We start from the raw sequence: 6,047 nt of genomic DNA on the forward strand, positions 1-6,047 counted from the left end.
GTATATGAAAAGTTAGTTTGCAGGCACAAACCCTTGTTTTTCAAAGAAAAGTCTGCGTTTGCCAAGACTACTACACGCACCACTGGCACTGCTACAAGCTCCAGTGGCAGTGGTGCGTGTAGTAGTCTTGGCGCGCACAGGCTTTTTTTACGACCAACAAGGTCTTGTCACAACTAAAGTGGCCATTTTTACATAGTGAGTTTTCAAGTTTGAGACATTATAACTCCTGAACCAAAAACGGTACTGACCCCTAATTTTCTTCAAATATTAATTATATGTCAAACAAAATTCTTGAAACGTTTCAAGATAATCCTTCAGTCTTTCTTTGATTTATGCTGAATCAAACAATTTCATGATTTTCCTTTTTTCAGAAAAATATCAAAAAATGAGTGTTTTTTCCTTAAAATCTCAATCCAATTATCACAATAACCCACAAAAATGGTATCAACTTGTAGAAAATTTTATTCTCTTTCACATGACATCAAATTTGTTGAAATATGATTTTTCAATCAAATTCTATCTTTCAAATAACAAATTCAGTAAATATGGCGGCCATCTTGGACGCCATCTTGGATTTGGAGGCTTTCGCAACAAATTTTTTGAGGTAGACCAGTGGAATGTTGTTTGTTACAATAAAAACTTGAAAATAAGCATGGTCTACTTAGTTTGTAGAGAGAGTGCAACTCACTCGTTAAGTAAGCGACTTTTTGGGGTTTGGCCCTCCGGTTAAGTGGTAACAGAAACAGTAAGAGATCCCTACCAATTTTTCGTACCTGCGTGTCTGTTATCAAGCAATTTTATTTTCAGAAGTTTGCACACTTTTTAAAATACTTATTACTTAGTATAATAGGACTTTCCAGATTTAAAATAAGTTTGATATTTTACTGACAAGATATCTGTAGAGCTGTATAGTGGTTAATATGTCCATTTTCAGGTGTACCGAGGCTCATCTTTTTACTGATATAATTGGATTGTTGACTGGCCGAGCATTTTTCAAGTTACATGAGTCTCCCATATTTCTCCCCGTGTCCCATTTCTCCCCGGTCTCACCCTTGCTTTACTTCAGGAGAAGGCACGAAAAGCGCGTATTGCGAGAAAGGTGTCAGAAACATGAAGAAAAAAAAATCTGTCACTTTTACCTCGTCCTCTTGCATTTCAACGACTAAATTTTTATCAATGGCATTTTTGTCTCTAGCATTTTGACAACTGACATTTCGACCACTGACAACTTTACCTCAGACATTTTTACCACATAATTATTTACCTCTGCCGTTTTTACCGCTGCAATTTTTACCTCTGCCATTTTTACCTCTGCCATTTTCACCTCTGCCGTTTTTACCTCTGCCATTTTTACCTCTGCCATTTTTACCCCTGCCATTTTTACCCCTGCCATTTTTACCCCTGTCATTTTTACCTCTGCCATTTTTACCCCTGCCATATTTACCTCTGCCATTTTTACACCGAACCGTTTTTCTACAGGGAGCCAGTGTAGGGACCGAAGTATTGGGGTAGTATGTGTACATGTTCAGATTGAGAAAAAAAAAGGGCTAATAATAATTTATCTCGAATTCTGTTTTGTTTTAAGCCGCCAAATTTTGACAGGAGGTACAGAGATAACTCTCAGGTACGACAAACTTTAATACACACACACACACACACGCACACACACACACACACACACACACACACACACACACAAAATGAGTCGGCCAAACCACATTACATAATATTATTTTGATCCATTACAGAGAATCCTAATCTGCGACTTTTTGTGCATTTTGAGCTGGGCGGTCACATAATTATGTTGGTTTGTGATTAGGGGAGATTTTTTAAAACATTTCATTTCAAATCATACACAGAGACACAATACCTAATATAAGAATATTTTCCCAAATGAACTAGCTGGATACAAGATAAAGACTCACACACAATTTTCTCGTTGTCGAATCAAGGTTCTTCCTAAGTTTGCTTTCCCTCTTATGTTTGTAAGTTATTCATTCCTATCCTGCAAGACAGCAAAACTCATTTTATTTTCCTCCATCATATCAGTGCGAACTGTATTTGCACTAAAAACAATAGTACGTAATAAGTCAGACATTCTGGAATAGCCGTGAGTAGTGACGGCCTTATAGATAACGATTTATACCAACAAACTGAGGACTTGAAAAAATACCGGTACTCCAAATTAGTACGCACGAGTGAGCCGAAATTTGTATATTTCCGCGCCATCATCACGTTTTGTTCTTATCTTTCCTTTTTTCTTTGATAATTTTAGCGAGCGAGCCGAAAATTTCTGTATTTCAGCTTACAAAACATGGAATTCTTGTCATTTTTTGCTTATTAAATCTTACAATTCTAATCAAATAGTGACGGCCTTATAGATAACGATTTATACCAACAAACTGAGGACTTGAAAAAATACTCCAAAATAGTATACGCACGAGTGAGCCGAAACTTGTATATTTCCGCACCATCATCACGTTTTGTTCTTAGCTCTTTCTTTTTTTAATTTTAGCGAGCGAGCGCAGCGAGCGAGCCGAAAATTTCTGTATTTCAGCTTACAAAACATGGAATTGTCATTATTGTGCTTATAAAATCTTACAATTCTAATAAAGATAGTGACGGCCTTATAGATGAGGGTGATTTGAATGTAATAAATTTAGATCGATTTTTGCGAGTGAGCGCAGCGAGCGAGCCGAAAATTTTTATATATTTCCGCGTCATCATCACGTTTTGTTCTTATCTTTTTTTGTGTGTGATAAATTTTGGCGAGCGAGCGTAGCGAGCGAGGCGAAATTTTTGTATTTCAGCTTACAAAACATGGAATTCTTGTCATTTTTTGCTTATTAAATCTTAAAATTCTAATCAAGAAATTTAATGGTGACGGCCTTATACCAACAAACTGAGGACTTGAAAAAAAAAATACTCTAAATTAGTACGCGCGAGTGAGCCGAAATTTGTATATTTCCGCGTCATCATTATACGTTTTGTTCTTATCTTGTTTGATTTGGTTTTTTGCCCCCCCCCCCCCCCCGTATGTTCGACACCTTTGGCGCCTTCGTTTGATCCAATGGACGATCGCTTCAGAACGAAAGAAATAAAATTGCAGCCGCTGCCTAACATCACTGAATCGTTATCACTGAATTGTTTTAAACGCAAACTAAAAACAAACAAGCAAACGAACAAAAACCCCTCGTGCAGGCTTAACATTTTTATCAAAGCAACTACATTCCACCTTCCTTTTCTTAGATTTACTTTTTTAATTAGGTATTCTCGGTTTGTTTTTCTTTCGATCTTCTAACAGATTCATTCGTGTTCAGGCTACTCCTGAATACTCATGTTTATATTGTACTTTGCATATTGTTACGTAACTATGCTTCTCGGTTGAGAGAAATTTTTGCATGCGTATTACAAGTGGCTATCTCGGTATTATGGTGTATTCTCATTGTTTTGTTTTTTACCTGAATTCTTTCTTTTTCTTGATCTCTTCCTCTACGTCCCTCTTCTTCCTTTCAACATCCTTGTTATATGTTGTTTGTTTAATAAGACTTTAAAGGGATCGTATAGTTTTGGTTGAGACCTAATTTCAGGTTTCTAACATTTTTGGTGAGATAATCAGAAACCTCTTATGAAATATGAAAGAGCATGTAATTCTACGAGGAATTCAAAGTTTTTTTTAATGAAAATTGCATGGTTTTGAAATGGCTGAGATATCAAAAAAGAGCGATTCTGCTAAAGAGTGGGACTCACACTTTATCACGATCGCTTTGTTTTACTTTGTTTTTTGATGTTTCAGTCATTCCAAACCCGATTTTCATCAAATAAACTTTTAAGTCCTCTTAAAATGGTATGCTCTGTACTATATAATAAGTGTTTTCTTGGTATCTCGCAAAAAAGTTAAAAGCCCAATTCTCGTCTCCACCAATACTGTACCATCCCTCTAAAATTCTCATTAAGGGACCTATACAACACAAGTTTTGCTTTGAAATAGGTTCCTCACATTTTCATGACTATAAATTGTATTTTCTTTTGATTATGACGTTACATCTGGTATTATGTCTCTATCGATTGTATTACGTTCACGTTTGAGATGTGGAACAACAATTCAAATCGAATCAAATCAAATGTCAAGTTTATTGGCATTTTTCCACATAATATCATTGAAATATGATACCACCAAATTCAGTACACAAACAAAATACAAATACAAAAAATACAGTAAGAAAGAATTAAAGTATACGCATGTAATTCACAGATTCACATACTTTAGTGAAACGGTGATACTCAAAATTCGCAACCACCTAATAGAAATAAAAATGAGGCGATGATGATCTAGAGCCTTTGCCAAATTCAACCCGATGTAGCGATTGCAAGACAAGCAATCAGAGGGTTGTTCGTCGAGACCAGTCAAGCCACAATAGTTATTATGTCGGTCGGTGCTACGTCACTTCTACTGGTGTACTTTTATACTCATTACTATATGGGCTGCTGGAATGAAAACAAAAGTCGTTTCACTCCAATGCTCCCATTGTACTGCACGCTAGCATCCACGAAGTTCCCGGATGTCCGACCGACAGAATAGGAGGCAAATGAAGATTCGTGCGCACGCAATTGGAGATTTATGACATTATCTCTTGATTTGCTCTCATAATGACTTTAACCAATATCTCTAACTCAAGACGAGACGGTGAAACTGTAAAATACCACAACGTTCTTACAATATATTACATATATATGAATATACATATATGTATATATCTTTTACTGAACAGTTTCTTTTTTATCATACCATCTACTATGATGACAATGCAAAAACAGAGTGGCATTTCACCTAAACGCATATCGACAAGTATACATCGTCCATACTAGATAATAAAACAAAATCTTGTGTGTGATTAGAAGAGGTGATAATGTTGGTCAGCTCACAAAAATACCGGTGGCTTGTATGCAACTGGTCCCCTCCAAATTGCTTTTGTGGTAAATCCTATACAAACTCAGCGTTTCGTAGAAACTTGGTCAACTTCAAATTCCAGGTTGCTGTTGTTGTTGTTGTTTGTTTGTTTGTTTGTTTGTTTTTTAGTTTCTATTTTGATAGGGTCCGAATACTGTTCCGTTGTCTAATTCTACATTATGTATACAGGTGCAGCCTACGTGAACATGGTGTGAAATTGCATTGAAACAAAGAAGGCGAAACTATCAAAACGACTAACTAAGAATGATTGCAAACGCGCATGCACTTGAGTCCCTGGCTTCATAAGAAGTCAAGAATAACATGTCATATATAACATGTACCAGTAGTAGTATAATACAATAGGCCTATATGGTAGCAGAAGCAAATTTAGCATGTATCTTTATGCAGTTGGCGTAACTGATGAATTTTGACAGAAAATACAGGCTTAATCAATCTGTACAATACAAGAAAATACATAATTATATCTCATAGCATTATATACAACAACTCTTTCAAAGCGTTTTACGCAATATCACCAGGGAAACTATGAAATGAAAAGCTTCCGTTAATTTTCGTTCATTCCATGCCATAGGTCCTCATGGAGCTAGTGAAACTCTCCTGTGAAAACAACCACATTGTGCAAACATATAGCGTCCTAAATGTTGAAGTTCGTATGTATCTAAACTATTGTATTATCTTACAAAGCTTTGTCATGAAAATTGGTGTATTATTACCAAAAATAATGATGACTTTTTTTTTGGTCAATCATGTAAAACTGTCGTCTCAAATTGGCAAAATGTACTGCAGACCTATTGGGAGAATAACGCTATATAGCAGAGGCATACCAGTCGCCATGGCGACATTTCTAATTACATAAGTGGCTGCTTTAACATTTGAAGGTTCCACAGGGAAACCTATTCATGACCACATGATACAGCAAATCTCAAATCGTCCAAGAAACAAAATAAAACATGTAGTCATGCTCTCTTTTGTCACCGCCTAATAATAATAATAATAATAAAGGACATTTATATTGCGCAGCTACTATAATAATATACTCTACTGCGCATTACAAAATGACATGCATACAAGAAAT

Source organism: Diadema antillarum, unplaced genomic scaffold, assembly GCF_040938485.1.
Source record: "Diadema antillarum isolate AM-2024a unplaced genomic scaffold, OU_Dant_1.0 seq00002183_RagTag, whole genome shotgun sequence".
Lineage (NCBI taxonomy): Eukaryota > Metazoa > Echinodermata > Echinoidea > Diadematoida > Diadematidae > Diadema > Diadema antillarum.